General features: G+C 37.5%; 1 pseudogene; it reads right to left on the bottom strand.

The window, feature by feature from the left end:
• Positions 1 to 7,012: 7,012 nt before the first annotated feature.
• LOC140512179 (olfactory receptor 5AS1-like) lies at positions 7,013 to 7,980 on the bottom strand (annotated as a pseudogene).
• Between the last annotated feature and the right edge of the window lie 3,601 nt (positions 7,981 to 11,581).

Here is an 11,581-nt window from a genome sequence, read left to right as displayed (position 1 = left end):
ATCACCATCAGGTTCACAGATCCAATATCATAGAAAATGCATTTCTTTTCACCTAAGATCACAATAGTACTATTGGAATATTATGCATTCTTTTGTACACATGCACAGTTGATGTCAACATAAATACATTTCTTTCATATATCCTACTACATTTAAAGTTGGTTGAGTCTATTTTTCTTTTTCTGATTAGTTCTAGATTTGATGAGTAAACTTTTCATCCTTTTGGTTAAAATGGTCAGTGCTAAGTTGGCAGAGTAGAAGGACGGACCTGTAGAAACTCCCCTCCATAGCCCATAAAATAACTGTAAAAATGACTCTAAATAAATTGTAGAGCAGCAGAAGCCACAAAACGACATAATGAAAGAGATCTCCAGCCCAAGACATGCTTCAAGGCAGACAGGAAAGGTCTATCACACAGGGAGTGGAGTACAGCACAGCCTGGCCTTGGCCATGGCATGGGAGGGACAGGACTGGAAGAGGCTTCAGGAGCCAGAATCCCAGGCAGCAGCTGAGGTTCCCAGACTGCTCAACTCAGAAACGTCAAAGAAAGCTTCAAAAGTCAATGAGAAGGCTCTTTGACCTGGGTGAGAAGGAAATGGGGTCTGACACCACCTGCAGGAGCAACTACAGTGACAGCATCTATTTTTGGAACCCTCAGCCTAAAGCTCTGGGGAAAATTGAGTGGCTGATCTGGATGTCAGCCCTGAGTGACACTCCTGGGTTGAGGAAGAGTGCTAGCGTGGTGGAGCTGGAGGAGATTATGGTGAGGGAAATGTACTTACAGATCCTCGGCAGAACAGAGTGCTTGTGGTTGTTCACAGACAAGAGCACAGGCCAGGAGGGACTAAACACCTCTCCTTTGAATGTGCCACCTTGGAGGAACTGAGAACTTACAGGTCCCTAGAGTATACCCTCCTCTTGACAAGGGACTCAAAAGTCTAGGAAGTGGTTGGGAAAGTGCCCCCAAAAGGGAAAAAAAATAAGACTATATTTTCTTCCATCCTTTCAGATGATGCAGAACAATGTACAGCGTCAGAGGAAAACCTAAAAATCAAGGTTTCTGCATCCAAAACCTCCAGAATAAATATACGATGGTTTGAGGGCACGGAACAGCTCAAAAAAGATTTTGAAAATCAAATAAGAGAGGTGCAAGAAAAATTGGGAAGAAAAATGAGAGTGATGCAAGAAAATCATGAAAAGTGTGTCTACAGATTGCTAAAGGAGACCCAAAAAATGCTGAAGAAAGTAACATCTGTAAAAGTAGGCTAACTCAATTGACAAAAGAGTTCCAAAAAGCCAATGAGTAGAACAAGGTTTGAAAAAAGCAGAATGAGCCAAATGGAAAAGGAGGTTCAAAAGAATACCGAAGAAAATATTTCTTTAAAAAATACAATGGAAAAAATGGAAGTTAATGACTTTATGAGATACGGAGAAATTACAAAGCAAAACCAAAAGAATGAAAAAATAGAAGATAATGTGAAATATCTTCTTTGAAAAACAACTGACCTGGAAAACAGATCCACAGATACAATTTAAAAATTATGGGACCATCTGAAAGTCATGATAAAAAAAAAGCCTAGACACATTCTTTTATGAAATTATCAAGGAAAACTTCCCTGATATTCTAGAACCAGAGGACAAAATAAATATTGAAAGAATACACCAATCACCTTTTGAAAGAGACCTGAAAAGTGAAACTCCTAGGAATATTGCATCTAAATTTCAGAGTTCGCAAGTCAAGGAGAAAATATTGCAAGCAGTCAGAAAGAAAGAATTCAAGTGTTGTTGAAATACAATCAGCATAACACAAGATCTGGCAGCTTCTACATGAAGGGATTGAAGGGCTTGGAATATGAGATTCCAGAAGTCAAAGGAACTAGGATTAAAACCAAGAATCACCTACTCAGCAAAACTGAGTATAATACTTCAGGGGGAAAATGGTCATTCAATGAAATAGAGGACTTTTGAGCATACTTTATGAAAAGATGAAAGGTGAATAGAAAATTTGACTTTCAAACACAAGAATCAAGAGACACATGAAAATGTAAACAGGAAAGAGTAAACACAAGAGACTTACTAAATTTGAGGTGTTTATATTCCTAAATGAAAATATAACATTTTAACTCTTGAGGCTTTTCTCAATATTTGCTTATTTGGAGGGATTATACAGATATAAATAGACAGAGGGCACAGGGTTACTTGAATAGGAAAGGATGATATCTAAAAAAATAAAATTAAGGGGAGTGACAAGAAGATATTGGAAGGAGAAAGGGAGATGTAGAATGGGAAAATTATCTCTCATAAAAGAGACCAAAAAAAGATGAGATGAGAGGGAGAAAGTGAAGCTTACTCTCATCACATTTGGCTTAAGGAGGGAATAACATGCACATTCAATTTGGTACGAAAATGCATCTCACACTACCGGATAATAGGGGAAGAGGGCATAAGTGAGGTGGGGAGAATGATAGAAGGGAAAGCAAATGAGGGGAGCGAGTAATTAGAAGTAAACACCTTTGGGGAAGGACAAGGTGAAAAGAGAGAGTAGAATAAATTGGGGGCACGATAGGATGGAGCAAAATATAGTTATTCTTACACAACATGGCTATTAGGAGTCTTTTGCAAAACTTCACATATGTAACCTATGTAGAATTTCTTGCCTTCTCAATGGGGATGTGTGGGGAGGGAAGAAGGGAGAGAAGTTCGAACTCAGTTTTATGAACGACGTTTGAGAATTGTTTTTTCATGCAACATGGAAATAAGAAACACAGGCAATGGAATATAGAAATCTATCTTGCCCTACAAGAAAAGAGAGAAGACGGGGATAAGGGAAGGAAGAGGTGTGATAGAAGGGAGGGCAGATTGGGGAAGGGGTAATCAAAATGCACTGCGTTTTGGGGTGGGAGGGGGCAGAGATGGGGAGAAAATTTGGAACTCATAATTTTGTTGAGATGAATATGAAAAACTAAAAATAAATAAACATTTAAAATATGGAAAAAAATTGACCAGTATTTCTGCAAAGACTTAAAGCTTCATGAGGATAAGGGTTTGACATTATTTAAGTTTGATATCACTGCAACTTATTAATTATAGATTACACACATTTTGGAACCAATGAATATTTTCATCATTAAGAAATATTCATTTAGCTAGTCTCATTTTTCTCACTCTTTTCTTTTTTTTGAGGAGGAAGGGTAAGAGTAAGGGAAGTATCAGTGGACGTCATGAAGGAGAACAACCTGACATGAAAAAAAAAAATAAAGACCCTAGCCCATATCAGATGAATCTATTGTATACCAATGACTGCCATGTATAATTCCTTCCACTTGTCCATCTGATATAACCATTTGAAATCACATTAAAAAAATCATTTGCGATGTTGCCTGAGAACACAGAGTCTACTTCTACTTTTGCTAAATAGCAAAATGTGGAAATGAAAAATTTCATTATTGATAACTTAGAATGCATCATGGACAAGGTAGTTTAGTCTCTTCACTAATTCATTTGCCTTTTGAAATTTTTACAAGTAACAGAACAATTGCTCCAATTTTAGAAATATTTTCCCTGCAACCACTGGCCATTACAATTTCTCAAGACCAGAGACTTGAGAACAGGGGTGTATGTAATGATCAGGAGGACTATTACCTCTGGTCTGAGATCTTGTTTGGCCCTTTTCAGAGCTGCTTGTCCACCTTTACTTTTACTTCTTGCCTAACTCTCAGCTGGGTCTCCAAGAAGCTGTAACAATGTGCACCATTTCCATCCCAGTAAAACTGTGTTGGATCACTAGATAAACCAAGTTGAAGGTAACAAAAAGGTCTCAAACATGTTTAAAAGTCAGGATGTTTATCCCAAACACGTGGAGACATCCCCCAGTGGAATGAGTGAATGACAACAACTTGTTTTAAAAGCCACGAAGACAGCTGCAGCCGGTACTGTGGAACAGTTAGAATTTGTTCAGATATCAAAGACACCAAAGTTATCCTCTACATCCTGGGTATTCACCAGTCATCCTGACTTTTGTCTTGTCACTGGATTTTAATGACTCCGGAAGAGAGAATGCAACTGAAGGAATTGTGCAACTCTGTGTCACTAAACAAAAATTGAGAAATTGGTCTCCTGATAATCCAGTTCTCTTCCTCCCCAATAGATTTTCTTTTTTGTAACAATAGGAAATTTATTTACTTTTAATAGTTTTATGTATTTATTTTTAGATTTTGACATTCATTTTCGTAAAATTTTGTGTTCCAATTTTTTGCCCCACCCCATAACACCTTGCATTCTGATTACCCCTTTCCTCAATGTGCCCTCTTCTAGGATACCCTCCCCTTCCCTTATCCCAATCTTTTTTATTGAAGGCAAAATATTTTTTTTACCCCATTACCTGTATTTATTGTTTCCCAGTTATATGAAATAAAAATTCTCAACATTCATTTAATATTTTGAATTCCATCTTCTCTCCCTCCCTCTCCACCCATTCCCACTGAGAAGGCAAGCAATTCAATACAGGCTATATATGTGTCATTTTGCAAAATATTCCATAATACTCATGTTGTATAAGACGAACTATATTGCCCTCCATCCTACCCTGTACCCCCCTTTTTCTGATCTCTCATTTGACCTTGTCCCTTCTCAAAAGTGTTTATTTCCAGTTACTCCCTTCTCCCATTTGCCCTCCCATCTATCATCCCCCTCACCCCACTTGTCGCCTTTTCCCTTACTTTCCTTTAGTGCAAGATAGATTTTCATACCAAATTTAATGAGCATGTTATTCCCTCCTTAAGCCATATGTGAAGAGAGTAAGCTTCACTTTTCCCCTCTCCCTTTCTCCCTTTTCTCCTCCATTGAATAATATTTTTCTTATCTCTTTTATGAGTCTGTCCCATTCCATTTCTCCCTTTCCCCTCCCAATATTTTCCTCTTTCATCCCTTAATTTTATTTTTTAGTGGATATAATTTCTTTTGATTCAATTCAACCTGTACTCTCTGTCTATATGTGTGTGCGTGCGTGTGTGTGTGTGTGTGTGTGTGTAATCCCTCCACTTACCTAAATACTGAGAAAAGTCTCAATAGTTACAAACATTTTCTTTCCATGTAGGAATGTTAACAGTTCAGTTTTAGAAAGTCCTTTATGACTTCTCTTTCTTGTTTACTTTTCCTTGCTTATCTTGACTCGTGTTTGAAAGTCAAATCTATTCAGTTCTGATCTTTTCATCATGAATGTCTGAAAGTCCTCTATATCATTGAATGATCATTTTTTTTCTCTTGAAATATACTCAGTTTTGCTAGGTAGGTGAGTCTTGGTTTCATTCCCAGTTCCTTTGAGTTCTGGAATATCTTATTCCAAGCCCTTCAATTCCTTAATGTAGAAGCTGCCAGATTGATTGTATTTCCACAATACTTGAATTGTTTAATTCTGGCTGCTTGCAATATTTTCTCCTGGACCTGGGAACTCTGAAATTTGACCACAATATTCCTAGGAGTTTCTCTTTTCAGGTCTCTTTCAAGAGATGGTCAGTGAATTCTTTTGACATTTATTTTGCCCTCTGGTTCTAGAATATCAGGGCAGTTTTTCTTGATAATTTCATGAAAGATAATACCTAGGCTCTTTTTTGACAATGGCTTTCAGGTAGTCCCATAATTTCTAAATTGTCTCTCCTGGATGTATTTTCCAGGTCAGTTGTTTTTCCAAGGAGATGTTTCACATTATCGTCTATTTTTTCAATCTTTTGGTTTTGTTTTGTAACTTCTTGGTTTATTGTGTAGTCTTTAGCTTCCCTGAATTCCACTCTCATTTTTAAAGAATTATTTTGTTCAGTGAGCTTTTCAACCTCCTTTTCCATTTGGCTAATTCTGCTTTATAAAGCCTTCTTCTCCTCATTGACTTTTTGAGTCTTTTTTTCCAATTGAGTTAGCCTCTTTTTAAAGGTGTTATTTTCCTCAGAATTTTTTTTGGTTCTCCTTTGGAACCCTGATGACTCGTTTTTCAAGCACTTCTATGTCCTGAGCCCATTTCCTATTCACTTTCGAAGTACTGGAGGCAGAAACCTTGACTTCTTCTGACAGTATGCATTGTTCTTCCTCATCTGAAAAGATGGAAGGGGCTACCTGTTCACCACGAAAGTAGCCTTCCATGGTCTGATTTTTTCCCCCCTTTTTGGGCATTTTCCCCAACCAGTTACTTGAATTCTGAATCCTTTGTCAAGAGGAGGGTCTTAGTGCTCCTCCTCCCCCCAGGAACTTGCTCAGGGCTGAGATTCAGATCAGCTGCTCAATTCCTTCAGGGGTTTTAGGCTGGGGCGGGTCCGCCAATGAGGGCTGAAGTTCAGATGCCCTGCTCAATGCCCCTAGAAGCTTTAAGCTGAGCCATTTGGACAATGAACCCAGGCTACTTCTGCGGCTGCCATAGCCACCTGCCACCCACTGCTCCTACTGCCACCCCCTATGCTGCCTCCTGGGGACAGTGCCAGGGGAATCCCACTCCCCTCCCGCCCAGCTGGGAATGCCCTCACATACTGACCTTTGAAATTTTCTTTGTCTCTTGGGGGTTGAGGGATCTGGGATCCTCCCTGCTGGGGATTATGCCCTGAAGGCCTGTTCTAGTCCTGTTTCTCCCCGTGCCCTGCAGCCAGGGCTGGGCTCTGCTCAGTTCAGAATCCTGTGGGATAGACCTCTCCTGTTGGCCTTCCAGGTTCCCTTCGGCTGAAAATCTCTTTCACTCTGTCTTTCTGTGGCTTCTGTTCCTCTAGAATTTGTTGAGAGCAACTTTTACAGGTATTTTGTTGGCTGTGGGGGAAGCTCTAGCATATATGCATCTTTATACTCCACCATCTTTGCATCTTCCCCCCAGTGAACTTTCTTAATGCTTAGAACTATCCCAAAGTTCAATAAACTTTCTCAGAGAGTAGTGGGGTGACTAGAGGTGTTCAAACTAACTCCAGGTCATGATTTGTTGGGGCCATATTACAAATCAGTTATTCTTTAAGCTACATATATTTTAGGGCCCTGTTCAGCTCTAAGATACTGAGAAATTTCTTATTCTATGGCAATATTGATTTGGAAATATCCTGTCCAACATTCTTTTGAATGTATTTTTCACATCTATGTTTCTCAAACTGTATATAAAAGGGTTAAACATGGGGAAAACCACAGTATAAAAACGACAGTCACTTTATCTGTGTTTGAGGATTATTTGGTGGTGGGATAAAAGTACATTAACAAAAGTGGCCCATAGAATAAAGTTACAGCTATTGTGTGAGAAGCACAAGTGGAAAATTCTTATTTTTTCCTCTAGATGATTTTATATTCAGGTCTGTCATTAGGATACAGAAGTAAGACATGAAAATGATCACAAAAGTGCTGGTCTGGATGAAGCTATATAAAGCAAAGATCAGAAGTTCATTGAGGGAGATGCTGGCACAAGACAAAGCTAGTAATGGTGGTATGTCACAGAAAAAGTGATTTATAACATGGGAACTGCAGAATGACAATCTGAATGTCAGAGATACATGGACCAGTGAAAATATGCCTCCATTGAAATAATCCATGATAATGAAGAAAACACACACTTTCCTGGACACAGGTGTTGAATATGTCAATTTACAGATAGCTGCATAGCTATTGAAAGCCATTACAGCTAGAATCAGACATTCTGCATCAACAAAGTAAGCAAGAAGTACATTTGAAGGACACAATCATATAGCGAAATATCCTTTTTAGAAGATAAGAGGTTTGCTAGCATCTTGGGAGTTATGACTGTGGAATAGCTGATGTTTAGAAAGGAGATATTACTGAGAAAATAATACATGGTAATTTGAAGATTAGAATCGATATTTACCAAGACATTGGGAAACCAATGTTTCCCACCAAGGTCAAAATATAAATGACCTAAAGCAAAAGGAAGAGAGTGATTTTGAGTGGTCAGTAATCCGTGAAGGCAATAAAAATAAAATCAGTTGGTGCAGTATAATTTCTCTCAGTCATATTTTCCCTTGGGAACGCCTTCACCAATGAGATAAAGAGTAGGTGGGATTTTCAGTTGTGGTGTGTGTTATTCGGTCCAGAATATATTCTATCTCACTTCTGTGAAAATGAATAGAAAGATATGAATGTCTTTCCTATATTATAATGAAAACATCCCCTCTTCAAGAGTTTTTTTGCTTAAGGGAAAGTCTTCAATGATATTCAGCAATGGTTCCAAGGAACAGCTTGTTTCATTAATCAGAAAATGCTAATTATACTCAAATAGTAAATAAAATAGATATTTATGTGGGCTTTTAAAAATTCATTACGAAAGTAATATTTGTTTTCTCCTTTGACCATTACAATAATTTATGAGTTTGGTACTAGTGCTATGGATGGCCAATTTAATAGTAAGGAAAGTGAGACCCAGATGATTCAAATGATTTGTCAATGGATACACTGATATCATGAAGTTAATTTTCATTATGATGTGGCATTTCAACCTGGATGTTTCTGACACAATTTTCTATTCACTTTTCTTCATCAGACCCTGCAAATGATTTATGATAATAAGAGCAGTTGAACAGACAATTTCCAAATCAATAATGACATATTATGTTCGTAGTAAATTTCTCCTGAAGAAAACAAATGTTTGCTATAAACAAGATGGTGCATATCAGGAAAACGAGTTTCAGTGAATCCACCGAAATTTACTATTTATTTAACTTCTCTACGCCTTAGTTTCCTTATCTGTAAAATGTGCATAACCATAATAACTATGCTGAATTGCTTTGAATATAGAATGAAATAATATTTCTAAAGCATTTTACAGCCATCAAAATTTTATTTAAATTTTAATCATTAACAAGAAGAAGCTAGACATAGTTGAAATCTGTGGAGTTTAAGAAACCGGGACCAAAAAAACAAGTAAGTTCTCTGTCTTATGCTAGATAAAGATGGAATCTATCACTATTTTGCAACTAGAATGTGTTTAATTTCATGAAGGCTGAGATTTTTCACAATTGCACAAAATGCATTAAGTAGAGTATAGTGGAAAACATATTGTATTTGCAAAAAAACTGAAATTTAAATTATGATTTTCACCTATACTAGGTGATGTTAGACAGACAATAGACTAATAAGAAAAGGAAAATCAGTAGATTTGTAATATCATTGACATAAGGAAATCATTCATGAGGCAATCTTTCTGCCAATGCAGACTGGCATCTTCCTTGCCTTAGGGAGTTTCCTTGACAGAGGATAAATGATTTTCCAATGTCTCACAAGCATTGGAAACCAAGGCTTCCTGTTACAAGGCTGGCTCTCTACTGATTTTGTTACATTTGTTACATTTCTTCACAGGCATTTAGACAGATAAAGTCAGATATGGAACAGTCAGAGATCTTAGATATCTTCAAGAGGAGATCATGGCTTTGTGGAAAAGATGATGTATTTGGAGTCATGGAATGTCTTTGTTCAGATCATTCCTCAGAGCCTTACCAGCTCTTTGATCCTAAGTAAAGTTGCTTAACCGCTTTTTGCCTTTCTTTCCACATCTGTAAAATGAAGATGACAATAACGCTCTCTTTAAATCATTACCACAATGAGATACTTATTTTGTTATAATGAGATAATATGTGTAAATTGCTTTGTATCTTTAAAGCACTATACAAGTGCTATGTATTTGTACTGTGTATTGAATCTCTGTACTAGAATAAAAGCCCACCCTGGAAGGTACATTTGCATTTCCATCTTCCATATAGTATGTTTCTCAAACTGTTATTAAATTACTGAAAAATTGGTTGATGATAACTAATACACTAAGACCTTAATCCTTGATGGATTTCAGTAAAAGGCCACCCATAAAAGAATGAATTCTAGGAAGATTAGTTACCCAAAGAATAATATATTGCAGTAGTTAGCAGAATGCTATTTCCCTAAGGACAGGGGTTATTTTCCTTATAGATGTTTATACCCTTTTGATTTAGTAAACTGCCTGGCAAGTAATTCATATTGGTTGAGTTAAAATGAGTTCAGATGAATTCGTTTCAGTACAAACTCTGAGTCAAAAATCATCCAAAGGCCATTGTATACACATCCACATTTGGTTTAATTTGTTTTATTTATTTATTTTAAGTTTTCAACAATTTCCACAAAATTTTGAGTTCCAAATTTCCCCCCTGTCTCGCCCCCTCCCACCCCAAAATGCCTTGCATTCTGATTGACCCTTTCACCAATGTGCCCTGCCTTCTCACACCCCTCCCTTCCCTTGACCCCATCTTCTCTCTCGTCCTGTAGGGCAAATAAATTTCTATACCCCATTACCTGTATTTCGTATTTCCCAGTTGTACGCAAACACAATTCTAAACATTTGTTCCTAAAACTCTGGGTTCCAACTTTTCTTCCTTCCTCCCTCCCCACCCATCTCCACTGAGAAGGCGAGCAATTCAGCATAGGCTGTATATGTGTAGTTTTGTAAATGACTTGATAATGCTCATGTTGTGTAAGATTATATTTCCCTCCATTCTATCCTGCCCCCTATTTCGTCTATTCTTTCTTTTGACCTTGTCCCTCTCCAAGAGTGTTTACTTCTAATTACTCCCTTCCATTTGCCCTCCCTTCCATCATCCCCCCACCCTGCTTGTCCCCTTCTCCCCTACTTTCCTGTAGTCTACGATAAATTTTCATACCAAATTGAGTGTGCATGTTATTCGTTCCTTGAGCCAAATGTGATGAGAATAAGCTTCACTTTTTCCCTCTCACCTTTCTCTTTTTCCCCTCCATTGGAAAAGCTTTTGCTTGCCTCTTCTATGAGAGATAATTTGCCCCAATCCATTTCTCCCTTTCTCTTCCCAAGATATTCCTCTCTCACCCCTTTATTTTATTTTTTAGATATGATCCCTTCCTACTTAAGTCACCCTGTGCTCTCTGTCTCTCACTCTGTGTGTATGTGTGTGTGTGTGTGTGTGTGTGTGTGTGTGTGTGTGTGTGTGTGTAATCCCTCCAACTGCTCAGATACTGAACAAAGTTTCAAGAGTTACAAATATTATCTTTCCATGTAGGAATGTAAACAGTCCAACTTTGGTAAGTCCCTTGTGATTTCTCTTTCCTCTTTTCGTTTTCATGCTTCTCTTGATTCTTGTGTTTGAAATTTTCTTTTCACCTCTGATCTTTTCATTAAGAATGATTGAAAATCCTCTATTTCATTGAATGACTATTTTTCCCCTGAAGTATTATACTCAGTTTTGCTTGGTAGGTGATTCCTTGTTTTAATCCTAGTTCCTTTGACTTCTGGAATATCATATTTCAACCCCTTCAGTCCCTTAATGTAGAAGCTGCTAGATTTTGTGTTATCCTGATTGTATCTCCACAATACTCAAATTGTTTCTTTCTAGCTGCTTGAAGTATTTTATCCTTTACCTGGGAACTCTAGAATTTGCTACAATATTGCTAGGAATTTCTCTTTTTGGATCTCTTTCAGGAGGTGATAGATGAATTCTTCCAAAATTTATTTTGCCTTCTTTTTTCTAGACTATCAGGGCAGTTTTGCTTGATAATTTCTTGAAAAGTAATGCCTAGGCTTTTTTTTTATCATGGATTTCAAATAGTCCCATAATTTTTA

Source organism: Notamacropus eugenii, chromosome 6 (genome assembly GCF_028372415.1).
Source record: "Notamacropus eugenii isolate mMacEug1 chromosome 6, mMacEug1.pri_v2, whole genome shotgun sequence".
In the NCBI taxonomy this organism is placed as follows: Eukaryota; Metazoa; Chordata; class Mammalia; order Diprotodontia; family Macropodidae; genus Notamacropus; species Notamacropus eugenii.
The sequence above is the reverse complement of the archived record's forward strand: the minus strand, read 5'-3'. Positions and strand labels throughout refer to the sequence as shown.